Source organism: Vombatus ursinus, unplaced genomic scaffold (assembly GCF_900497805.2).
Source record: "Vombatus ursinus unplaced genomic scaffold, bare-nosed wombat genome assembly UNPS02014768.1, whole genome shotgun sequence".
Classification (NCBI taxonomy): Eukaryota; Metazoa; Chordata; class Mammalia; order Diprotodontia; family Vombatidae; genus Vombatus; species Vombatus ursinus.
The window spans coordinates 3,904,183-3,930,827 of record NW_020954546.1 but is presented as its reverse complement, the minus strand read 5'-3'; positions in this window follow the sequence as shown (position 1 = coordinate 3,930,827).

The following is a 26,645-nucleotide window of genomic DNA, read 5'->3' as shown; positions in this document are numbered from 1 at the left end:
TTGTGAACAGGTCAAGATGACAGGCTTTGAGGTCAGAAGATGCCCCCACCACTTAAAACTTAAAAGTTAGTCCTCTATCATTTATGGGAAGATTACAGAAAGATGACCATAATGCATGGGATCCAGTAGTTAATTCATCTTGGTAATTACTAATAAAAACATTTATTAAATGCCTATTATATGCCAGACTATAGGGCACAGAGAAATTTGTGGCTTTATGCTAAAAGACAGGGTGAACAAAAGCTTCTCTCTCAGCGGTAGAATTTTATGTCCTAACTGTTCAGTAAGATAGTGACTTGAGTCTATCCTTGAGGATTCCCTTCTCTATAGTTGCTTTGAGAACTGACTCTTCAGGTTGAAGTCAAAATAAAAGGGAGTGCTCTAATTAGCTTTACTGAAACCTCCATCCCTATTAGGCCAGTAATGCCTGAAGCTTCCCATGCAAGTACCTTTCCCAGGGCTTACCCCAGCTGTGGGAATCCCCAGTCCATACAAATTCTTTTTTGCTACCATTTTGTGGTTTGCCTGCTCCACGGTGCTCGTGCAATTTGAACCTAGATCTTGTATGTGCTATGGAGGTATGTGTGAAGTGATGGGTGCCTTCAAGGATCTTACGTTCTAATGCGATAGCGAAACATGCATGCACATATAAATATATACAAAGTCAATACAAAACAATTAGTGGCAGGGGGAGATCTGGTGGGAGTGGACATTGGAGACACTAGGAAATGGGGATCAGGAAAGGGCCACTCGTGTAGGCGGTGGCATTTGAATTGCACTTGGAAAGAAACTAAGGCCTTTGAAAGGCTTGGGGGGAAAAGGAATACATTTGTATGCATGGGGAACAGCCTGTCCAAAGTACAAAGAAAGGGAAAAAAATTTATATGGACTTTAGTGCAACTCAGCTCTTCTAAGTAAGTAGGAGGTTAGATTGGATAACTTGCTGTGGAACTGGATTTGTGCTTAGGACCCTTGCTAAATGATGTATATGCCTGGAGGCTTCTGGTTAATCACTTTGTCCTTGTGTTGGGAATGCAAGAAAAAGACGAAATCTGGCACTGACTACTCTGACAACTGCCATTTATCCTCTGGTTATATCTAAGAAGTTCCTTTGATTCTGGTGCTCAAAAAGGTATGATAGTAGAGTGTGGCTCTGGTCATGGACTCAAAATGACTGAGTCAATGGCAAGAACTGGAATATATGTTAAGAGGGAGAGAGACAATAGCAGTGGAAAGGAAAGAGAAAGACATGTGAATGAGTCACATGAAATTAATGAAGGTGCATACCTTGAAGTTGGATGCCTTGTGACGGGGGATTGTGTCAGAGACAATTAATGACTGAACCAATAAGAGCTGCCCCTCCACTAGACTGCCAAAAAATCAAGAAGAAATCCTTCTTTTTAGGGAACCTCTTTCTTAGAAGACAGTCAATGCCATTTTTGTCTTAGCTTGATAGGTAGACTTGGTGGTGGTGACAGTGTTTGGGGGGAGTGGAGAACATTCCCTTCCTCCATTTGCTCCTTAGTAGCCATGTCATGGCTACATGTACATGACAGTGGAACGGGTGTGTGGACTGCTCAACCTAAGACATTCATATACCACAATTTGTTCAGCGATCCTCTTTTTTATCCCTAGAGTTTAGCACAGTGCTTGGCACTTAGTAGCTGCGTAATAAATATTAATCAGTTAATTGAGGGGAACCCACTTTGTTTCTATTTCTTTAAAATCTAATTTATTTCTTAACATTTCTTGCTTCAGTTACTTTACTCTCATAATCCTTGTGGACGTGCCATTTTTTTAAGCCTCAGAGACTCTGTACTTTTTGTGGGGATATTCTCTTATTCTGGCTTTACCTCTTTGGCTTCTCTTAATCTATTGTATTTCTTCAGTGTATTTGGTGCTTTCATCTGTTTACTCATATTTTCAGCTTCAGTTCTTGAATTGGGATTTTGTGCTTGGGCCAGTTCCCTGTGGACCTCTTAGATGGACCACATAGGTCTTATATAGGACTGCCTTTTCTGAAGCCTGGATTCCATTACTACTGCCAATATGAATGGCTTGGTTTATATTAGACTCTGCCTTCTGCCTCAGTTCTTGGCTTCTGAATCTTATTATCCTATTGGTCTATTGTGGGTTCTGCATTCAGTTTCTCTTTGTAATCTATAGTTGGGAGTTGATTCCATCCTTTCCTGTTGTCTCAACAGTTGCCAGGTGGGATATTATAGATCTAACCGATTTTAAGCCTCCTGAACACCATCTTCCCTCAATTTGGAACCCAGGAATTCAGTTTTATCTCCAAGTCTTCCGAAGAGTATAAAGTCAGTCCTTTACTCTCTGACTTATGGGAACTGGTTCTTTCACCAACTTCTGTTCTAAGAGAACAGAGCTGTGTCTGACTTCATGTCCCTGAATAATAAAACTGTCTTGTGACTCTCCCATTCAGAAAGCTGGCTGACTGGTTTCATAACAGTTAATGATATTTGTGCTGGCTTTCTTAATGTGGTTCTTATGTTTACCTGAGCTAGCCCAGGTTTCCCTGGAGCAAATCCTATATAAAGTCTTTGCTAATTTTTCTGTGTATGCCTCCTCATTTTCAAGACAAGCCAGTTTTGAATAGAGGACATCCAACCCTGTGAATCACAGAAAACTGCCCCTCAATCTAGTTGCCTAATTTGTTGCTGCCCACTTTCCAAAGTCCATTACTGTCAATGAGACTGAATGGGGGAAAAGCAAATATTTCTTTCTTCTTCCTGTGTCCCCTCTATGCCCCCTCCCAGTACCCAAATCCTTAGAAAGTAATGAAGTATCAGCTGATAATTAGGATATTGCCAGTGCTAGGTAAACAGGTAGGTTCATAACAGAGCTATATAATCACTAAATCAGATAAAGTAGAGAGAATAGGTATATAATAGAAAGAATTATGTCAGTGAAAGTGTCCAATAATTCATAGGAGACGATAACCAATAAGAAAGGCAATAATAATAGTCATGCCTTCAGAAATCTATACTAAAGCATACAGATTATTACAGATTCGTGTTATACAATGGAAAGAATATTGGCTTTGGAGTAAGAAGATGTTCAAATTCCCACACTACTGCTTATTAGACATTTGACCTGGACCACGTAATTTCACCTCTTTTTGCTCGTCTGTAAAATGGAGAGATTAGACAAGATGACCTTTTAAAACTCAGAATCAATGATTCTATGGTTCTCTCAGCTCTAGATCCCACAGCATGGGTGTTGGAGTTGGGAATGCTAGAAAAAGAAGAAATCTGGCATGTGGCTCTGGCAACTGCCATTTATCCTCTGGGTATATCTAAGAAGTTCCTTTGATTCTGGTGCTCAAAATGGCATGATGGTAGACTGTGGCTCTGGGCATGGTCTCAAAGTGACTGAGTCAATGGCAAGAACTGGAAAATATATTAAGAGAGAGAGAAACAACAGCAGTGGGAAAGAAAGAGAAAAACGTGTTGTGAATGAGTCACATGAAATGAATGAAGGTGTGTGCCTTGAGGTTGGATGCCTTGGCATTTTTCATGAATCTTGAGAAGGAAGAATAAGGTTTGATCTAAGGAAGTATGGAGATAGAGTATAGGTCAAAATGTGCTTGAGATCTTAAAACAAGGAAATAAAGATGACCTCATGACTATAACTAGGACTTTTGGGGGACATAATCTTAATTTGAAGGGTATAGTTTATTCAACAGGAATTGATTGGTTAAGAAGGGTGGTGCAGTGGCACTGTATATTCCCTTGTATTAGTCCATGGAGAGAGGGAGCATCCTGGAAGACACTGAGGTTTGGATCAATGGAGGGATAAATAAGCAGGAGAGATATTATGGTGGGGATATATTGTAGGCTTCTCAGCCAGAAGTGGGAATTGAATGTTGAGTTATAGATGCTCAAGTCTCAAGTATAGAATATAGTAGTGCTAGAGAATGTTAGCTCTTAAGCTTTCTTTGCAGCTTCATTTCTTACTGTGCTAAAAACAGGATGGCTAAGAAATTCTTGCCTTTCCTTGATAATTTCAGTCTTTAGAAGGTAAAGGAAACAAGGGCATATGGTATTCTGGACCTAAATCTGACAGTAATGGTTGCCAAAGTAAAAATGATTTTAACTTTGGGAGGAAGGTTAACATCCACTTCATCTTTGATAAGAATGCCATGTGTAGCAGGAGATAAGCTATTAGACTTGCTTATTACACTAAGACTAGACAGAAAGAGGTGAAGGGCAGGATTTCAGGATTTGACCAGAGTAGGATATCATGAGACAGCAGCTAACATGGAAGTACTGGGAAGATCTCAAGGCCAAGAGGGCAAAATGATAAGCTGTCCTTACCAGAATTTGTTGAATTTCATTACCTTCACTTCATAAGTGACAGCCCAGCTGTGCTGAGAAATTGTTGACAGTCCTTGTCCAGAACAGGAAACCAAACAGTGCCCAGATAACCTAGACCAGCACTTCTTAAACTGTGGGTCACAACCCTACATGGGGGTTGCCAAAAATGTGGCAGTAGTAAAAGGTAGCTGATTGCGCAAGGACCAAAAATTAGTTAAAAAGCAAACACAGAATGAATTCGAGGTGTTTCTGGCAGTGCTCACACATATTGCATCACCCAACCTCACTTTATTCTTGGTTCTGAACACAAAGCATGCATACTCTGCACTGCAGATGCCCTCAGGTTCATGCAATGCCAATGCACGCTATTGTAAAACAAAAAGGAGTCATGAGTGAAAAAGTTTAAGAAGCCCTGGCCTAGCCTAGAGCTCTGGAGGCATCAGTGGCTGAATCTAGAGGATCTTTGGCTGCATTGGGAAGACTTGCTTGTTCTTGCATTGAGGTTTTCTTTGCTCCTACGTTAGGAACATCTGCCGCTCCAGAAACAGCTGAGGCTGAACCTAGGCACTTTGAATTGAATCCTACAACTTCTCTGGAACTTCAAGAGGAGCCGAAGGTATCTTAAACTCTAACATAAAAGTGCTGGGTTCACAGTATGTCTCTTTACTGGTTTAGGGCACCTGGGTATAGGAGAAGCTTCAGTTGTGCAATTGTGTGGTAGATGTTCTAATATACACAAATACACATACATGCATGTGTTTATATTATACACATATGTGTATATGTATGTATATGTGTATGTTTCTTTTTGCTTAGTTGATCCAAAGAGTTTAAACACTACACGTAGCTAAGCATGTCTGTCTGTTTGCATATGTAGCTAGCTCTTATTATGTCAAGGTCACATAACTGAGATTCAATGAAGGACCATAAAAGTCAGCAAAGAGGCAGGGTTTCTCATAGGTGGCACTTGAGAGCTATTTAGATTATGGAAAGCTGCACTAATCACAGACCTTAGGACAGGGATTTCTAAACTAGGGTGCATGAACTTATTTTAAAAAATATTTTGATAACTATATTTCAGCATAATTGGTTTCTTTTATAATCCTATATATTTTTATTTTGTACATTAAAAAATTATTCTGAGAATGGGTCTTTAGGCTTCACCAGACTGCCAAAGGGCACACAGAAGGTTAAGAACATTTGCCTCATCCTGCGCTGAGTGGGGGTGGGGAGGGAGGGAGAGAAAGAGAGAGAGAGAGAGAGACAGACAGAGATAAAGACAGAGACAGAGACAGAAAGACAGAGAGACAGAGAGGTAGAGATGGAGGCAGAGATACAAAAAAGGGGGGGAGAAAGAGAGAGAAGAGATAGAACTGAGACACAGAGTCATAGAGACAAAGAGAAACACAGAGAGAAGAGACAGAGAGATGCAGATAGATAGACAGACAGACAGTCAGACAGACAGTGTTGGGGATAGAAAGTTGTCTGCTCTCTGAGAACCACTGACATACTTCTCCATGACCACCAGAGGGAGCCTGACTTCGCAAGGTTCTTTTGTTGAATTAGGCTGATGATTTAACAGCACCACCTGGTGTTGAAACATGCATAGTCCAAAGCTTACCTTAAACTTGGTGAGGACAGATGTCAAAGAATTCAGAGAAATGACAGAATTCCATGGTCTGATATTCTTTGGGAGATGCTAGCTCAAGAGGGATGGGATATTTACTCTCGGGAAGCATCTTTCTGGAAAAGTGGACTTACAGGGAATTGGAAATTGTTTTCAAGTATTTGAAGCATTATCTTCAAGAATCTGAAGGGTTTAAGGAGGATTAGACTTGTTTTGAATTGACACTGGGAATAAAATTAAGAGTACTAGATAGAAGGCAAATTTAGGCTCCAAAGAAGGAAAGACTATCCAAAAGAATGCAATTAGTTGCCTTGGGAACCAGATGAAATATAAAAGCCCTGCCATTGCTCTGGAGGTGCCAATATTATTTTTATTTACTTGGTTTGAGGCCAGAGGTGGGCACTGGACTAGGAAGGTGAGATAGTGGGATAGAAATCAAGAACTTTTGAAGGTGCATATAAAGGGAAGAGAAAAACAACAAAAATGATTCTCAGTTTTAAGAGGCAATGCCTTCTCCCTCACACTGCATTGTTGGCTAATCAATTGCTATCTGCATAGAAATTCCTCTGCTTTCCATGGGGACAAAGACACAGTTAAAGGGCACACATCTGGGAGCACCACAGGGTAGCAGGGATAACTCTAGAGGAATGTCAGTTATAAAGCAGGCGTATCACTGCTTGAACATGAAACCTTGCTAATAGCCAGGTGGCCCATGCCCTGGGGAGAGGACCCTCTATCCCATCAAAGGACTTGATGCTGATTTGCTGGAAGGTTTTCTGAGAGTGAAAACAAGCAAAAACAAATAAACAAACCTTGTGTAGGCACCTTGCCAGCAGCTCCTGGGGGACCTGAGTTTCCATGGCTTTTTGTCTTGTTTTATTTTGTTTTTTTTTTTTTGTCTTGTCCTGCTTGCTACAAGGAGATTGCTGCCTATTCTAGGGAGCTGCACACAGTCTAGGGGTGGCTGTATTGAGTACATTTATATTCTTGATTTTTAATATTCTGATTAAAGTTTTATGTGATATACTTTATAAACAAATCAGTGAAGCACCTAGTCAGCCAATGATGTAGCAGATGGAATAAACCAGCAGGATGGGGGTCTAGGGACATGTTTGATCTGCTTAGATAATATGCCATCAGTGCTTAGAACCAGGAGAAAAATAGTAGCTCCCATGAAAAGGCAGAGGAAAGGGGAGAGGATAGCCAGTTTTCTGAGGACCAGAGAGAGCTTGGCAGTTAGACCAGAGCACCCTCTAGTGTTGCTTGGTGTGCATGACAGGTGAGGAAACTACATCATCATTATGCTCAAAACTCTATAACCAACCCTTTGTCTGTCTCCGTTATTATTGTTTCACTCATTTTTCAATCATGTCTGACTCATCATGACCCCATGTGGAGTTTTCTTAACAGGGATACTGGAGTGGTTTGCCACACTTGGGAGAATAACACTAGGCTTTACGACACTTGCCGTCTTAATTGCCATGTAGTACATAAGTGTTCATTGTACAGTTATCTCGTCCACATTACGACTTTCCCCATGGCAGTTTTAATATATCACAGGTTGGCATAAGAAATTAAATGTGAACTTTTTGGGAGTTTTGTGAAAGCCGCAGACTACATGCAAAGGCCAGCAGATGGCGCAGAAAAAGTTTAGAAACTCAGAAATGCATAAAATGTATGCATAACATTGTATAATATGAACACATTTTATCTTTTAATATCACAATAATTCAGACTTCTTCTCTGGCATGAAGAAAGGGGAAACATTTTTACGAGGATTTTCCAGATCGTTGGGGCACCGCACCCCTAATCCCTGTGATATGGAAGGGATACTTTGCTTTTTGCTTTCATCTCTAAAACTGCCTCAAAAAATTCTCCCTTCTTTTCCCCAAAACTTCATGGGTAAATGTTTATCTGGGCCTCGAGGGCTCATTGAACTTGGCATCACAGAGTAAGGGCTTTCACAATAATAACTCACACTTTAAGATTTGCAAGGTACTTTTGCATGTTTTCTCATTTGATCAACAATGCTGTGAGTTAGAGGTCATTATTAACCCCATTTTACAGATGAGGAAACTGAGAGAGAAGTGATTTGCGACCCAGCTGGTAAGTGTATGAGGCAGGGACCCAACTCTGATCTTCCTGATTTCAAGTCAAAATCTCTATCACCATCTAGCTGCATCTGCAACCACCTTAGCTAACCTTGAGTAAATCTGAGAATATTCTAGAATGCCTCAGACCAGCCTTATGATACTTGCCATGTCAATTGCCATGCAACTGATACTCTTCTAAGCTAATTACTCTACTCAAAGATCCTAAAGTGTCGATCTAGAAGCAGAGGTAGGAAGTAACACCCTGTTCCCCACTAACGACCATCTCGGAATCCCTGAAAAGGAGGAATCATTTCTAAAACATATCAGTGATGGAATTTCATGGAATAATATATAGAATCTGGTCTTAGAGATAAGTAGAACTGAGTTCTAGTCCTGTCTCAGATACTTAGCTATGTGATTCCAGGCGAATCTCTCAATCTCTGCCTTAGTTTCCTCATCTGTAAAATGAGAGTAATAATAGCACACTAACCCCAAGGTTTATGGTGATGATTAAATGAGGTTATATATTCAAATCTTAAGGTGCTCTATAAATGTTAGCTATTAGAAATATTATTACAAAAAGAAAAGCAGGTGAGCTCTTTAAAGCTGACACATCACATCAATCTGGGGGAACTGCCTTGTCACTCACTGCCCCAATCTGGATATAGATTTAGAGGCCTTTTAATTACCCCATATCCATCTCTGGCTGAGTCCAACAAATATGCTTTAATACATTTCTGTTAGACACATCTGTCTATGTGAAGGTTTCTTCCCCACCCCTTTTTTGCTAACACTTGGGTGACCATATAATTGCTGATTTTCACAGGTGTTTGACCCTAATGGAAGAACTGAAATGGGTAGGAGATACTGATAAAATGTCATCATTTTAAAATTCCTTAAACTCGGGGAGCTCTCCCTCTAATTGCTACGGAGTGAGGGCCTAATTTGGAGCCTTTCCTGCCTTCTGACATCCCAAGGGTACAAAGAGGGCCCACAGGCGGTACAGTTGCCATCCTCTCTCTCAGCCCAATTTTTCTTCTAAGCCACTTCACTGCTAACCTTTCACTCCTATTCTCCAAACTTCCTTCCTCCTTGGTTATTTACAGTAGCTGTTTATACCCACCACAAGACTTTACAATACTGGGTATGATAATCATTTTCAGTGTTTCTGAGACTAGCTCCCCAGGCAAAGCCTAATGCAGTGAGCAGCCCTCAGTCATTTGGCCCAAGGTGAGAAGAGTTCTTTAACCCAGCTGATGAGGGGAAGGACTACAGGTAGAGCCTAATGAAGGTGGAAGATCTGAAACTCTGTGGCAAGAAGGAGGTCCTAGCCAGAACCCAACACAGGAAAAGCTTCCCAATCCCTTGTGAAGAATGCTGTGAAGGGAAGGGCCCTGAACCCAGCATCAAGGAAGAAGCTTTGGTATTCCTTAGCCTATCAGAGGTGGGGAACCTAGAGCCTTGAGGCCACATGTGGTCTTTTGGGTCCTTGGGTGTTGCCTTTTGACTGAGTCTAAGTTTTACAGAACAAATTTGTTTATTAAGGATTTTATTTTATTTATATTTACTTAAATTTATTTATATTTATTTTATTAGCAGTTATAATTGTTCTGTGAAGTAAAAAAATTGCACTTGAGGACCTTGAAGGCCACATGTGGCCTCAAGGCCCTAGGTTTCCCACCCCTGGTTAACTCAAGGGTGGCCCAGAGCCCTGCTACAAGAGTTGACCCCTATAGTAAGAGAAAGGGAAGGAAAAGCCCTGCAGAGCCTCTCAAGGCAAGCAGCCCTCCCTGGCAATGGGAGACAGGCCTTGGGGTAGAGCTCAGTGAGAAGATAGTGAAAGGGTAGCCTGGGGGCCCACACAGCAGAAGAAAAATACCTCAGTGGCAGTGCTGCCTAGAGCCCTGGTCACAATAGAGAAGGCACCTGAGTATAATCCAGGCAGCCCGGACTGAACTACAGGAGGCGATAAGGCCAAAAAATTCATGTGGAAGGAGATGCCTAGTCTTGACCGCCACAAGCAGGACCAGGCGAAGCCTGGTCATGTCATTGAACAGCAGTAGAACTTGACCTAAGCATAGCTCCCCTCATCAACCTAGACATGAGGCTGGTGAGGTGAGCAAACCAAGAAAAACAACAAATACTATGAGACATGTGAGTGAACCTATCGAAAATTCAAGAAGCATTTTGGAAGGAAAAAAAGTTTGAACCACAAATATTGCAAAAGCACCTAGAAAAAAAAATGAAACAAGAATAGAATAGTTAGGGAGAAAATAATGATGAGGAGAATTGATACCTCATGTGGGAAGATGGGAAATCTTACCTAAGAAGCAATCACTTGGAAAATTAGAATCAGGAAAAAAAATGACTCAATGAGAGAACGAATATTAAAACAAAATCAAAAGCTTTTAAGAACAGGAGAAAATGTTAGCTATAATAATAATGATGCTAATAATAATTATCAGACAGGCAAATAAGAAAGAGCAGTTTTGATCTGTTTTGATGATCTCAGAAGACAGAAATGGGTTGGGGTATGGAACTATACTGAGGAAAGGGATGGAAATTTCAATTGTATAATAAAGATATATACGATGAAGAGTGCTTAAATATGGGGAAAGGGGCAGGCAAAACAGTCATCCTTTCTACTTCATTTTCATCTGAATCTGATAAAGGAAGATTGAATGCAATAACATATCTTCACACACACATATATAAAGATAGAGGTCAGTCTTTTCAATAAGATCAAGGGTAAAGCAACGATGTCCATTATCACTATTATTATTCAGTATTCACTATTGCTATCCAATACGATGCTAGACATGCTAGCTATAGCAGTAAGACAAGGAAAATATATTGAGGGAATAAGTAAAAGCTAAGAGGAAATAAAATTAATGCTTTTTGCAGATGAGACAATGGTTTACTTAGAGAACCACAGAGTCACTGGAAAAAAACAATTGAAACAATTAACAACTTCAGAAAAGTCTCAAGATATAAAATAAACCAACATAAAACAATCAACAAAATCCAGTAGGAGAAACTGGAAAGAGAAATTATATTTAAAATTACTAGAGAAAGTGTAAAATACTTGGAATTCTATTTGCCAACGTACCCAGAAACTATATAAGCATAATTATATAACATTCTTTATATAAGCTTGAATGAACTACTTTCAGAAGCAAGGAAATATGAGAGACCCACCACAGAAAAATATTTCCAGCAGCTGGACCCATCCCAAGTTCCAGGTGCTGCAAGAGGAGCTAGATATCTCTGTAAATGGGCTTTTCCCCACTATCAAAGTTACCTTGCAGTGGCTATGCACTGAGCCAGCCCTCACAGTACTTTGCATGCACACCTTCCCAAGCTTGTGGCTTGACCTACTACTGGTATTGAACCTGATGCCCACAGTAGAGGAACTTAAAAATCCCAAACTTGGTTTGTCCCTGCAGCTTCAGGAATTGCTACCACACTTGGAGCCGCCAGATCCCCCCATTTTGATACATCTCCCAGAGGGTTTAATTCTGTATACTGTCTTACCCCTCCAGGCTACCCACAAGATTTTGAATTAGGCATGCCTCCTCCTTTCTCCAGGTAAGAGAGCGATCTTCATACCTGCATCCTATGCACATTTAGTCATTTTGCTGCCCAGTTGCCTAAAAGCCTCATCACATTTGATTTTAGACTAGGGTTCTTCATCAAGACAATTCAGGAGTATAAGACTCCTTCACAGAAGACTCATGAGGAAAGGGCACAAAGCTGCATCAGGGAAAACGTGGTTCAGCAGCAGCTGCAAAAAGAATTGGAATTAATGGAGAGAAACCTACAGCTGCTCCAGGTTCAGACAACACTTCCCCTTTATCTTATTGCAGGCAGTCTGGCCCTCTGGGAGATGGCCCAGAGTGGCAGGCTCATCATCATTGTCCCCAGGATTGCGATTGACCAGTTAGAATGAAGGGGAAATCCCCTCCCTGCCAGGCCCTGCGGTTCTTAGAAGATGAGTTGAAAAAAAGAAAAAGGAACAGATACTTTAGGTGTCAGGTAGAAATGGGGCAGAAGTTTATGAGACCAATGACAGACGGAGTAGATGCTCCTGCCTGGAATCTGTATGGGATTCTCTTTAGTTAGGAAGATGTGGTAGACATTCTCTGGGCTGAAACTGATGATGTCAAAGATATGGTGATGATCCTCACTGCCTTTAGTGTGGTCTATCCCAGTGCTTTTTCATATCCCCTGAAATTGGCTTTTGGGGCTGCTTTCAATGCAGAGATAGATATTAAATATGTCCTGATATTCTATAGTCAGTGGAAGGCATTTAACTGAAATAGACATCCCTTAGGTGTTAAGATTTAATTCAACTGAAACTCTTTTGGGGGTTCCCATGTAAATAGAAATGTTTGTATAATGTAATTTCATTGTAACAGTTCCTAGAGGATATTGTGTCTCTTCATTTGTTTTTTTGATGCTCAGTTTATTGAGTACCAGTATTTTTTTTTCTTTTGTTTTTTTTCCAATTACATGTAAAAACAATTTCCAATTTTTTGCCACCGTAAAAGAGCTGCTATAAATATTTTGAACAAATAGATTCTTCTCTTCTTTGTTTTTTATCTTTTTTTGGATACAGATGCAGTAGGTATTGCTGGGTCAAAGGTTAGGTATAGTTTTATAGCCCTTTAGCCATAGGTCCAAGTTCTCTCCGGAATGACTGAATCAGTTCAAAACTCCACCAACTGGCACTGTGCTTGGCACTGGGAATTCAACAAGAGGCACAAGACAGTCCCTTCCCTCAAGGAGCTTACAGTCTAACAAGAGAGTCAATATGCAAACAAATATATACAAAGCAAACTATATACAGGATAAATAGGAAATAAACGAAATTCGGAGGGGTTGGAGAAGGCTTCCTGTAGAAGGCGAGATTTTAGTTGGGACCTAAAGGAAGTCAGGAAGGTCAGTACATTTATATTCATTGCCTCATTTGAATCTTTATGGTGAGTTAGTTCAATTTTACAAATGAAGAAACTGAGGCCCAGAAAAAGAGAGAGAGAGTGACTTGCCCATTGCCTCATAGTCTAAAATCCAGGACTTGAACTCAAGTACTGATTCCAAGTCCAGGACTTTTTCCACCACATCATGCTATGGATTCCTGTTTTAATGAGAGGATACTTGTGCCCCAAATGGGGTCACAAAGAGTCAGACATGACTGAAATGACTGAACAGCAACTTGTGCACATCTGTAGCATGCTAGAAAGTACTAGAGGGGCAGGTAGGTGGTACAATGGATAGAGCACTGGCTCTGGAGTCAGGAGAATCTGGGTTCAAATCTGGCCTCAAACACTTGTTAGCTGTGTGGCCCTGGACAAGTCACTTAATCTCCATTGCCTCAAAAAAAAGGTTGTGCTTGTGTTTTGTCCTTCATTCTTGAAGTGGACCATGATATCAGGAAGATGGTGACATGACTTGCAAATGAATTGAATTTGAGTGGGGGAGGGCTGTGCAAAGTCACCAGCCTTACTTTCTCCTCTAGAGCCATCTCCTCAAAAAAGAAAAAAAAAAAAAAGAGTGCTAGAGACCTGAAACCAAACCCTAGACACCAATCACTCAGTAAACAAGCATTCATTAAGTACCTACTTATTTATTAAGTACCTACTTTGTGCCTTGTATAATATTAGGCAATGAGGACACAAAGACTAAAGACTGAAAAGGAAATAGTCTCTGGTGGTGCCCAACGGGGGGCAGATCGATGACAGGCCTGACAGGTACCCCACGGGCAGAGTCTAAACTCCATGAATAGCGCATCAACAAGCTTCGAGCTTTCAGCCCAATGGAATCGGGTCTCCGAGACATTTCCCATCCTTGGGGGTGGAGAAGGTAAAGGTTTCGCTTTACACAATGGGGCAAAATATAGGGCTTTTCCTTCCCACAGATGAGGAGAATTACGCCAGAGCTTTATATATGGTAGCGAAGAATGAGGGAATAACGATACACCTAAAAGATCTTAGGAAATTTGTGAGGTTGGCTTTTCAGGTATCCCCCTGGATCCCGGAACAGGGTTGCTTTGAGCCAGGGAGATGGAAGATTTTTGGGGAGCAGCTGACCTCGTATGATGGTACTTGCCCTGGAAAAGTTAGGCTTCTAGACTATACCATCTACAATCTTGTAAAACAGGTTCTGACGAATCAAAAGCAAAGAGAAGTCCGGTGTTTTCCAGTCTGTAATCAGACAGGTTCCTCCCTCCCCTCCCCCTCTGCGAGTAGACCTCGCTCTCCTAAACTAAGAAAGGACCTCATAGACCTCCCTCCCTGGCCACCCCCAGGACACTATTCAAACTTGGGGGAGCTGGAAGACACTTTAAGAAACTTGGTAGTGACCCCTCCCGAGAATCGGGGATTGCGGGAGCAGGATAGTAAGGAATTTCCACCTACAACTCCTCCTGCAAGAGAATTTCTTGCTGCGCCACAGACTTTGGGAAGTGGGTGTGGCCACCTTGGCGCACACACAACAAAGTCCAGCGGTGAAGAATCACCATTACAAAAGGGCATTAGAGAAGCAAAAGAAAAGGGTGAGGATGTTAGTGAATGGGATATTGGCCTCTATCTGGTCATTGAAGAACCTGATCCTTTTAACCCAGGACAGGTACGGAGGAGGCATGAAAGTATTCCTTTTAAAACCTTGCTGCAATTAAAACAAGCAGTTGCCCAATATGGATCTACTTCACCTTTTGTAATGTATGAATTAGAGGTTATCTCTAACTCTATTTTGTGTCCAAATGTTTGGAAGGCCATAGCCCGTGCAGTTCTGACGCCCGGAGCTGCTGTCTTTTGGATGGCTGAATTTGTAGATCAGTGCCGTATGGTTTCATACCAACTGGCACCTGGACCCCAAGGAAAAGCCCTCTTCGAACAGATGAGTGGCACAGGGGATTTTGGTACCATTGCCCAACAGCTAGGATATGCTGAGGAGGGCTATCATAGAATTGCAGTACAAGCTAGAAAAGCTTGGTCTAGGATACCAGAAAAGGGGCAGGCAAAGGAGTCTATGACCGCTGCCCAGCAGAAACCTATTGAGACATTTGTTGATTTTGTGGCTAGAATTCAGAAACTAGTCACACGAACAATGGGAGAAGTAGAAGTGACTGAAATAGTCATAAAATCACTACTTAGAGAAAACTGCAATGAAGACTGTAAGAAAGCCATGCTAGGTTTGCCTAGGGACGCTACCTTACAGGAAATGATAAGGAGATGTGAAAAGGTAGGGACTCAGTGTTTCCACTTTGAGTTGATGAATCAATTTTTAGCAGAGCATAAGTCAGGGAAAAAAACAGGGAAAACATGCTATCAATGTGGGAGAGAAGGGCACTTTAAGAAAGACTGCAAGTCAAACAAAAGACGCCCTGCTACACCCTGTCCAAAATGCAAGAATCTAGGGCACTGGGCCTCTGAATGCAAGTCAGGAAACGGGTGCAGGGGCTCTGCGGGAGCCCCGAATACTCATCCCATGGGGATGACAGTACAGGAATCAAACCCTCTCACACATGAATGGGGAAAGAAATACATGACTCTAGCTGCCCAAGAAAAACAATTCGAGTATTGAAACTGAGAAGCTTAGATAATTTTAGACTGCCACCCCATGCTGTCTGTAACGTCCCACTCATGGACCAACAGGAATTGGGGCCAGAATTTTCCTTAATTACCATATCACCCCCAGATCAGCACTACTCACATGCAGTTCCAGTTATTCAAATGTATAAAGGCTCCCTCCCTCACCTCACCATGATTAACATTAACAATGATGATACCTATATTGAAAGGGGACAGTGCGTGGCTCAAGCCATTGCCATCACTGCAGAATTCCACATAGAAGATTCTACCATAATAAAAGGCTCACAGACAGGCTGGAGGTCAGGAGCATTTTTTACACAAGCCGTCTCTATGGACCGTCCCTTATGTACTATAAGTGTAGAAAAACAGAAATTTACAGGGTTAATTGATACTGGGGCTGATAAATCAGTATTCCCCGCAGACCAGTGGCCACCTTGGTGGCTTAAGGAATTGGCTTATACCTTTCTACGAGGTATAGGAGGCAATCGAGAAACAGAAATCGCTACACATCCCCTCACATGGGAAAAGGACAATAAAAGTGGCACGGTCTGTCTGTTTATCGCAGAAGGATTACCTCTTATTTTATGGGGACGTGATGTTCTTACAGACATGGGTGTTACAATCAGCACAGATTTTTCATAGGGGCCACTGATGTTTCATTAACAGCACATAAATTAGTTTGGCTTACAAAAAAGCCAGTGTGGGTTGATCAGTGGCCCCTGACACAAGAGAAACTCACCACCTTACATTCTTTAGTACAAGAGCAATTACAGCAGGGACACATAGAGGAAAGCTCTAGTCCATGGAATTCTCCTGTTATTTGTCATTAAGAAAAAAATCAGGAAAATGGAGAATGTTAATAGATTTAAGGGAAGTAAATAAAAGAATGGAAAACATGGGTCCTTTGTAAACAGGACTACCCTCACCTAATATAATCCCTAGACATCAACCCTTGTGAATTCTTGATATTCAGGATTGTTTTTACTCCATTCCCTTGCACCCTGATGACTGCAAGTATTTTGCATTTTCTATACCTACACCAAATCACTGTGCTCCTGCTCAGAGATACCAATGGAAAGTTTTACCACAAGGAATGAAAAATAGTCCTACTATTTGCCAAAGATATATAGCAGACCTACTAGAGCCTTTAAGAATCAAACATAAAGGAGCCTATTTAGTGCACTATATGGATGATATTCTTTGTAGTCATGCCAATTTAGAAGTCCTTGAGCAGATACTCCAAGAAACAGTATCTATTTTGACAAACAAAGGGCTTCAGATAGCACCAGAGAAAGTGCAAAAACAACTTCCCTTTCAATATCTGGGATTTCAGCTTGACTTGGAGGAAGTCTCTTTACAACCTCCTGAGCTTAGACAAGACAAGGTACAAACTTTAAATGATTTCCGAAAATTGATAGGAGATATTCAATGGATGCGACCAAAGATAGGCATTACTAATGAGGAGATGCAACCCTTATATTCTATCTTGAAAGGGGATCCTCACTTAAATTCTCCTAGAAAATGGACCCCCGAGGCTGAACAAAGCTTAAAACAAATCATTAGGAAGTTAGGAAATCGCACCCATCCGGTATCTCCTCAGAAGGAGATTGAAGCCTCATTGATAATGGCTCAGCAACATCCACACATTATACTTCACCAAGAAGAAAACATTATAGAATAGTTACACAGCAAAACCAGTAATAAAAGAGTTTTAACTAGTTATCTAGAAGAAGCCTCTATGTTGGCTAAAAAGGCACTTCTTCGCATTTTACATCTTAGTGGACAGAAAGGCACTTTGTGGGTCCCTGTTACAAAAGAAAGGCTTGAGACCCTTTTATATTGTGATGAAAATTGGACTGTGTTATTGAATCTAGGTAATATTCAAGCAGGACAAAAATACTCCTTTGCAAAATGGTTTAACAACTGGCAATGGATATTTCCCAAGATTGTCAGGAATACACCTGTTGATGGTTATAATGTCTATACTGATGCTACTAAGGAAAAGAAAGCTGCTATATACTGTCCTGACTTAGACATTCATACAGTTATACAGACTCCATACACTTCCACTCAAAAGAATGAGCTATATGCTCTTATACATGCTTGCAAAATACCTCAACCTATTAACATTATTACAGATAGTCATTATGCTGCTGGTATGCTCTCTCACATCGAAACAGCATATATTAAACCTGAAGCTTCACCAATAACAGAATTGTTTTATGAACTTCAATCATGCATCAGATCAAGACAACATCCTCTGTATGTAATGCATATAAGATCCCATACAGATGGTTTAGGTCCCATATTTTCAGGGAATAATATTGTGGATTCTATGCTTATAGGCAATTGTCAAGAAGCACAAGAAGGACATGGTAAGTATCATATGTCAGCCAGGTCTCTACGTCGCCTTTATGGCATAACCAGAGAACAAGCCAGAGCTATAGTGAAAAGGTGCACTCAATGTGTCCCTTTCAATTCACCATCACTTTGCTCTTGTGTCAATCCTAGAGGACTTTTTCCTAATTCTCTATGGCAAATGGATGTTACCCATATTCTACCATTGGGGAAACATAAATTCCTCCATGTTACTGTGGATACATTTTCAGGATTTTGTATAGCTACTCCTCAAACAGAAGAAACTGTTAGACATGTTATTAATCACCTTTATCATGCTTTTGCTATAATTGGCCCACCATGTGTGATAAAAACTGACAATGGGCCCGCTTATACTGCCAAACAATTACAAGCCTTTTTTCTAGAGTTTGGCATACAGCACGTATGTGGTATTCCTTATAACCCAACTGGTCAAGGCATTGTTGAACAAATGAATCAAACCATCAAAACTTTCTTTCAAAAACAAAAAGGGAGAGCTGAGTGGCTATCCCCTCAAAGACAGATTAATAAAATCTTGTATACTATAAATTATTTGAAATTTGATGGTAATGACCTTACCCCTGCTATGAAATTCTTTTTACCTCACAATTCACCTACCTTGACTTCTGATGGCCCAACAATATACACAGATAAAAAGAAATTGGTCCTGTGGAAAAATCCCAATAATGAATGGGTAGGACCTTTCAGGGTACTAACCTAGGGACCAGGGTATGCTTGTATCTCAACAGGTGAAGGAGCTAAGTGGGTGCCAATGAAAACCCTCAAGATTGTCCCTACTCAGGAGACACCCCAGGAAGAAAAGGAGGAGACCCAGCAAAAGAAAGAGGAATGAGTTTGACCTCCCCACACAAACTAATGCGACTTCATCGTCAGTAAAATACAACTTCACAGGACTGTTCATGCGGCAGCCACTTTGTTGGTCCCGCACCAACAACGTGGAGGGCTGCATACAACTGCAGAATGTCACCCTTGCCATGAACGTTCCCCGCATGGGGCCACACCAGATTCACCTACTTGGCGGACAGGGGACACCCTGCTCCAACGCCACCTCCCTGCGCTCGGGGGGTCTGGACAAATGTAAGGTGAACAGTGACTCTGGGTCTGGCTGGCCTCATGTGGAAACTTGTGTAGCGGCTCACCGCCACTGCATGAACTTAAGTGGGACTATTGTTTAATCATGGCATGATTCTGGACACATGACAATTCTACTTACAGCTGGACAGTAATCAGAAACCACTTGAATGGTCGATTCTTAAATAACACGATAGAATCCGACATTGAAACTCTATGTAGATTAGCCTCTGAAATCAAAAAGGCTTCTGAACAGGACTTGGATCCTGACAAAACAGCAGATAAAATCATACATTGGTTTGATAATGCCTCCAATTGGTGGGGGTCATTTGAGTATTGGATTATATTGATTGTTGTAGTGTGGTTACTTTTATGCTGTTTACCTACTATAATTGGGTGTGTGCTGAAAACTGTACTAGAGGCGATTCGCAAAATCTCAGCCCAAGTACAAGTCCTAGCAGAGATCCATCCACATAGGCAGCTCCTCTAAAACAAAAAGGGGGAATTGACACAGGAATTGTCACGGGGCTGCGCCCTGCCCATCAGAGTCCTGGCTTCTAAGCAGGAAGTTGAGGGTCACAGTCTGTTGTGTGAAAGCAAGGAAGTCTTAACTGATCTCTCCTCTGTGGACACGCAGCAATCATGGCTGGCTCGGATCTCCTCTGAATGGCTAAGCGTTCCCGTGCACATCCTGTTCACGACCCTGACATGAGGCATGCATGCTATGAGGGGATCTACTGACTGGCTGTAGGGCTCTGATCATGCAATCCCAAGGTGCCTTGAGGGCTATAAAGGTCACACCCAGCTTACAATAAACAGGAGTTTCTGCCACCTTGCTGTCTCCTGCCTCATCCATGCGTCTCCGGGTTACTGAGCATTGAGCTGGTCTCACGCTCTCCACTGCAGTGGCCGCGACACTCTGGCCTCAAGGAACTTAAATCCTATTGAGTTGGACAATCTACACACATATATGTAAATTAAATGTAGGGAGAGAGAAGGTGGCTTATGAGTTGAGCTTAGAAGGAAACTCTTCAGAGACTCTACAAGGCAGAGGTGAAGAGCGAGTGCTTGACAGCAATAGAAGACAGCCAGCACATAGCATGGTCATTGCTGTTTGACCTTGGACAAGTCTACTTTTCACCCTGGGCTTACATATCTTTATATGCATAATAAGGATTTTGACCTTGATGATCTCTATAGTCCTTTCAACTCTAATCCTCAAACCCACAGTTATTTTTCTCTCCAATAGGCAAATAAGTAAGAAAATTAGTTTCATCCACATTGCCCTCCACTGGTTCCCAAGTCAATAATTACTCACCATGAACACATGACTGATGAACAAATGGCGTCATCCATTATGTACATAGCTCACAATCACCTATGTATCTTTCCCAGGATTGAAGTACTGGTTTAACATCTGAGCCAAGGGGCTCTGGACATGGCATCATATCCTATTCCTATGGCACTTAGGGTATCAATTTACTAAGCACTTTCCTTACAATCCATCTGTGAGGTAGGGTGGGTAAGTGTTGCCTTTGAAGAGGCATTAAGTAGAGGTTGGCAAAGTAGGGCTCACATGAGTGATATTGTTTTAGAATCAGCCTCCATTTCAGGGTAAACAAGCAGTTTCATCTTACCTTGAGTTTTGCTTTCCTTTACTCCAATTCTTGCCATGGGATATGGCTTGTATTCAGAAGCTATCACCCCACAGATATACTTCTCTATATATCAACTACCTTCTACTTTCCTAGGATTGTAACAGAGTATGGAATAAACTTTCCACCAACTTGTATTCTTGGCTAGAATAAAGTTAGTTTTCTTGACACAATAGTCCCTGGGCATTTGTGAAAACATGTCCAGTAGCATAGAGAAAGCATGCAGGAAGCAGAGGGTGAATGGAAGGTTAGTTGGGGCTTCTGCTGAGCTAAAAAAAAAAAGTAGGAGGTAGCAATCATTAGTTCAGATAAATATAGATGTTAAGAAGAGATAAGCAGGGAAATTACGTCAAGCTTAAAGATACCATAAATAATAAACTAATACCAATACTTAATATATGTGTCCCCAATAACATAGCATGTAAATACTTAAAGCAAAATTAATTGAATTGGAGGGAGATGTATATAGTAAAAGTATAATAATGAGGGACCTAAATGCACCCTCTTCAAATCTAGACAAAAAGTAAACAATAAAAAGTTAAGTACCAGAATAAACCTTTCAAAAATTAGAGATAATACATTTTTGGTGGTTACTGAATGGGACTATAAGGAATTTATGTATTTCTTAACTGTATATAATATATCTTTACAAAAATTGATCATGCATTTGGGGCATAAAGACCTCACCAAAAATGCAGAAAGAATAAACAATCATTTACTGATCACAATGTAATGAAAGTTATATTCAATAAATGTCCTTTGAATAAAGAATTAAAGAGTAATTGTAGAGAAAATTATTTAATTCTAAGGACTTGTCAAAGAACAAACTGTGGGAAAAATAGAGAACTTCATTAAAGAAAATGCCAATAATGAGATAACATATTGAAACTTACGAAATGTAGCTTAGGCAGTTAAAATGAGAAATCTATATCTTTAACCACATTTTATATTTTTAATTAATTTATTTTGAATTATCAACAATCGCTTCCATAAGCTTTTGAGTTTTAAATTTTTATCTCTCTCTCTCCCCACCTACCTCCTCAAGACAGTGCACAATCTGATATAGGCTATACATATATATTCCTATTAAAAATATTTTCGCATTAGTGATGTTGTAAGTAAGAATTAGAACCAATAGGAGGAACCACCAGAAAGAGGAAACAAAACACAACAGAAGAAAAAAATAGCAAATGGTATGCTTAGATCTGCATTCAAACTCCATAGTTCTTTCTTCTTTGTGGATAGCATTTTTTAACACGAGGCCTTTGGAGATGTCTTAGATCCTTGTGTTGCTGAGAAGGGTTAAGTCTATCAATATTAGTCATCACATAACGTGGTTGTTACTGTGTACAACGTTCTCCTGGTTCTGCTCATTTCACTCAGCATCAGACCATACAAGTCTTTCCAGGTTTTTCTAAGGTCAGCCTGTTCATCATTTGTTATAGCACAACAGTATTCCATTGCATTCATTTTAACCACTTTTTTTTTTAAAGTAAAGAATTATGTATAGAACTCAGAAGACTTGGACAACAACAAAGCAGAAATTTTAAAACTAAAGAGAATGATAAAATTGAAAGCATTAAAAGACCATTGAGTTGATATATAAATCAATGATCTGTTTTAGAAGAAAATCCACAATAAAATAAACCATTAGCTAATTTTATCTAAAAGAGAGAGGAAAAACACATAGTTCATATTAGAAATGAAAAAGACAATTCACAATATTTGGAAAGGAATTTAAAGAAATCAGAAACTCTTTTATCAATATGCTAACTTAGAGGAAAAGGATGGATATTTACAAAAATATAAGATACCCTGATTAACAAAAGAATGAATAGACCAAGTAACACAGTATCAGGAAAAAAAATTAAACATGAAATAGATGAACTTCCAAAAGAAAAAAAAAACACCCCAGGAACAAAAGAATTTACAAATAAATTTTATTTAAATTCAAAGAAATTCTAACCAAATTGGGAATGCAGAGAGAAAAAGAGATAAAAAGAGAAGTAAAATTTTTTTCCCTTTGCAGAAATATTACAATTTAACCCTCTCTTATTCTTACAATGGTCAAAGGATATGAACAGGCAGTTTTCAGAAGAAGAAATCCAAGCTATAATAACCATATGAAAAAATGTTCCAAATACCTAAATGGGGAGTAAGAATTGAAGCTAGCTTGGAAGGAATTTATGAGTGAATGGGTAAGGAGGGAGAGGCAGTGGATGTAGATTTCTTCCAAGAAGTTTAAAAGAAGTGAATGAATGAAAAACCATTGATTAAGTGCTTATTATGTGCAAAACACTGTGATAAGTACTAAGGACAGCAGGAGAGAACTTATTAAGCCTAGCATGTACCAGAAACTATGCTAAGAGCTTTACACTTATGACCACTCTTTCAAATCTTCCTACTTATTTGATCTTTATACAAACCTGAATTATGAACATCTCCATCACTCCCCCTATCCAGTCAGTTGTCAAATCGTGTCAATTCTGTCTCCAGAACATCTCTAGTATTCATCCACTAACCAATATACCCCCTACTTCAGGTCCCCACCACTACGTGCCTGAACTTTTGTAATAGTCAAGTCTCTTTGCTTCCAATTTCCCTCTGCTTGAAGCCATCAAATACAGAGGATGAACTAATCAAGCTCAGATCTGATCATTGCAATCCCCTACTCAAAAAATTTTCAGTGGTTCCCTACTGCTTCTTGATCAAATGAAATATATTTACAAAGCACTTAGCACAGTGCTTGACACATACTAGGCACTTAATAAATGCTTATTCATTCCCTCCCTCCCTCGCTTCTTCTTTCCTTCCTTCCTTCCTTCCTTCCTTCCTTCCTTCCTTCCTTCCTTCCTTCCTTCCTTCCTTCCTTCCTTCCTTCCTTCCTCTCTTTCATATTTAGCTATTTCTTTTATGGTCCTTCCTTTCTTTCTTCCTGCTTTCTTTCCTTTCTAACTTTGCTTTCAGCTCTAAATTCTAAGTAAAAATTCTGTAAGTAAACCATTATTAAACTTCCCTTTCCCTGAAAAATGAACCTTATGAATTTGTGGCAGCCTCTTCTTGTTCAACTACATTTTTCCTATTCTTCTGTATAGTTCACCATTCCATCCTTTCTCTCTTTTGAGTTTCCCAACTTCTCTTTTACTAGCTGGCAGGGATAAATTTTCTGTCTTCTGTTACCTTCTACTTTGCTACCTTATTATCTCCATTCCACTTTAGAAAAATGTCCCAGAATGTTTTTTTTTCTCACAAGCAGAGCTCAAGATCAGTAAATTCTATTTCATGAAATTAAATTGACTTTGAAAAGAGACACTTGGGTGATGTTACGATAATGTTGGGGAGGAGAATGGGAGTTGGCAAAATTCTTTCTTCTTCAAACTCTTTTTCATGTATGCTTCTATGTTGAAAGACCCTGTATTATTTGGGGAAGTTTGGGGGGAGGTGGGGCAGTGGACAGTGTCCACTGCTAAAACTTCAGAAGAAAGAAATAAACATCTTGCTTTAATCTAGTTAAGGTCAATTTTTAGTCTGACCATTTGGAAAGTCTGAGAATAGAGCAGAGGCAAACAGCAATTTTTGATCATCAATTGTTTATTTTCATAAAATATAATTTTTGAATCAAATGTCCTTGAGGATCAATGATCTCAAGGGTGTTACAATCAATTATAAGTAATATAGCAATAACATACATATTAACCCTCCCCTTCTAATTGCATTTGATTTTCTACCCAGAAAGAAAGGTGATATAATGCAGAAGTCACAGCAAAAGGCTATAATCCCTCCATTGTTTTTCCCCCCAACTTAGAACAGATTCCAAAAAAAAAAATCTTTATTTTTAAATTCAAATTAGAGTTTAGATTTTGAACCATTGGACCAAAAAAATGGGCTCAGTGCCCATTCTTCAAAGTTAACTACCATGTCTCAGGTAGACAAAACAGGTAGAGAGAGACATAAACAATACCAGTTTTTCATGTTAATTTTCAACTTGCCTATAAAAAATGGTATAGGAACTGCAGTGAGATGACCATAAGGTTCAAAGAAATTGCTGAAGTTGTGTCCCTGACCTTAGTTTCCCTTCTCTTTCCATGCCATTGGATATGGCACTTGATGCTAGACTACAGCTTTATCTTTGAGAACAGGTAGGGAAGACAGATTTTGTAGCTCCTTGGAGAGAAATGATCCACATTTACAGCAGTCAATTGATGTCATGAAAAACTCCAATAATGAATACTCAGTTGAGAGTTGTATTTAGTTTGTACCTTAACCTTCTGAATAAATTTGAATATTGCCACACAAATTCTACTTTTACTCACCACTACCTAAGAATTCAAGTACCCTACACCATTAAGTGGCACATTCATAAAAAAAATCTAACACCAGACAGAAGAGACAGAGTATAATTTGGTTGAAAAGATAGAAAAACACAACCCTGTTCCCAGGGATGTGTTCCCAGAAGTAAATGTCATGAACACTAGTATAGTTGAGACTTATCATTTCTTTTTTCTCATTTCTTCATTTCCTATTTCAGTTACTTAGTTTTCTGGTGGCTTTTCAATAATAGTAGTTATACCTTTGCTCCTGAATGTACTCATAGAGAGGGGTAATGCTGCTAGGATAGTAGGATCCTGAGTAGGTTCTCTCTCTTGTACCAGTGACTCCGGATCTCTGAGAACCAACAATAACTTGTCTGTGTCTCCCACTGTCCCCTGGCACACTGGAGCTTGATTCGGACCTGTTTCGTCTAGTACCCTCTGAGGTTCTACGACCCGATGGATTTCTATGCCTGTGCTCTCTTGTTCCTATCTGGTCAGAGCTATCAGCAGATTGGTGTGAACTGGATCTGTTACTATAGCGTGTGACGTACTCTGTGTTTTCATGGCCAGAATCAGGGTGGCTAAATCTATCACTGTATTCTTCATGACTTGTCTGTCTATGCCTGGAACCTAACTGCCTAAGGCTATTCCTTGATTGGGCATGACTGAATCCATGTCTTCTAGTTGTTCTAGGCCTAGAGTGATCCCAAGTGTCACCTGACTGTCTGTTGCTTGTCCCTGACTGTTCCTGACCATATGCTGGCTTTCCTCTAACCTCAGTAGGACCATCCTCTAACTGGTAATGATGTGATTCTTGTCTTCCTGGAATTCTGGTTGAGCTATCTGTGGACTGCCCAGGGCTGGATCCTCTTCTTGCTGTCCTCCTTGTTCTGGGTTCTGACTGCCTGTCAGGGGATGGTGACTGTCCATGACCAGACGTGGATCGTTCAGGGGAGGACACTGATTGTCTTCTCTGTAATGGTCCTATCTCGTCACTAGAGTGGCCAGAGCTTGAAATCTGCTTTCTAGTAGTGCTAGGGTTAGAGTGATGTCTCTTATGTTGCTTGTCACTTACCACGGAGGACGCATGACTTCTTCTACTTGAGTCAGAATCAGTATAGTCATATCTTAAGAATGAATGTCCATGCACAGAAAAAAGACTGGGAATCACATTCTTGGACGGCAGAGGGCTAGAAGACCGACTGTTACTCCCGCTGTCTGCAGAGTGCCCATAACCAGTCTGTCCATAATCATATTCTGCACTGCCATAGCTACCATGTCTCCACGTGTAACCTGAACCATGTCTTGTTTGTTGACTACTCACTGAATGCCTCTTAGAAGAAAGAGACACTCTAGGACTGGCACTGTATTGTGGGCTTCCTCTGCTATTATTTGATTGACTATGATCAGTAGTCAAGTGTCTGGAAGAGTCATGTTCCTGTCTGCTCCCTGATAGCTCTCTTCCCCTAGACCTAGAATCTGTGGACTGTCTGTGACCAGAATCTGAATGTCCAGAGGAGTCACGTTCTTGTCTGCTGCTGGATCCATGCCTAGTCCCAC